The following is a 975-nucleotide window of genomic DNA, read 5'->3' on the forward strand; positions in this document are numbered from 1 at the left end:
TTTTTATTTGTTATTATTTATTATTTTTTTTATTACTTATTACTTAACAACAATGACTTTCAAAATGAAACACTTCTTTAAAAGAACAATTAAGCTTTGGGGCTAGCCTGGATTCAGGGTAGCTAGTAGGGGGTAGATTTTATCAGAGGAAATAGACAGGAGCCTAATTCATGAGGGCAATATTTCAGGACTAAATTTATATATGTTTCGCATGACAATAACAGATTTCCCTGCTATTTCCGTTGCTCAAAAATATTGAAGAAATTGTTAGCCTTTTCGATTCGGAACTAGTTTTAGGGCTCGGACGATGTCTCGGATTGGATTATTACATAGAACTGCTATAGTATACGTTGTAATTTATGATTCAATTTTCTTGCAATAAAATTTGCTGTTTATATTGTTATTCGGTACATATTAATATTTTGTATTCAAAAGATTACTTAAAAAATCACGTAGCTTGGTGGTGAGACACTTAGTTCTAGAAGAAGTTGTGTATTCTAATCTTGAGGAGAGTTTTTTTAGTTATTTTTAGGAAATTTTAGAAAATAACACCTGAAAAAAGACAAAATTTTGTTTTTAACACCACAAATTCTCAAAGTTTTATTATAACACCACTTAAAATAAATTAAATTTTGGTTTTACCACCGGATAATAGAATCTGTAACGAAAATTAGATGTGGGTCCCACAAGTTAGTTTACCCTCCAAATACGATTCTCTCTCCTACAATTGAATGCTCAACTACTCCTCCTTCATTGAATTCGAATCCTTAATTCTTCAACAAACAAAATTCAGGAGACAATTCAAACCCTAAGTTGGAATGTGTGGTTGAGAAATTGAATTGCGAAGGGAGGTGTCAATATTGGGGCGAAACAACTCAGCGTGAAGTCGTCAGCCATTTTCAACCAAAAAAAGCTTGGATCTTTCGCGGATTCTGACAGCAACAACAGCAAGATTCCAAAACAGGTACTTTTCGA

The sequence above is a fragment of the Chenopodium quinoa genome, unplaced genomic scaffold (assembly GCF_001683475.1).
Source record: "Chenopodium quinoa cultivar QQ74 unplaced genomic scaffold, ASM168347v1, whole genome shotgun sequence".
NCBI lineage: Eukaryota > Viridiplantae > Streptophyta > Magnoliopsida > Caryophyllales > Amaranthaceae > Chenopodium > Chenopodium quinoa.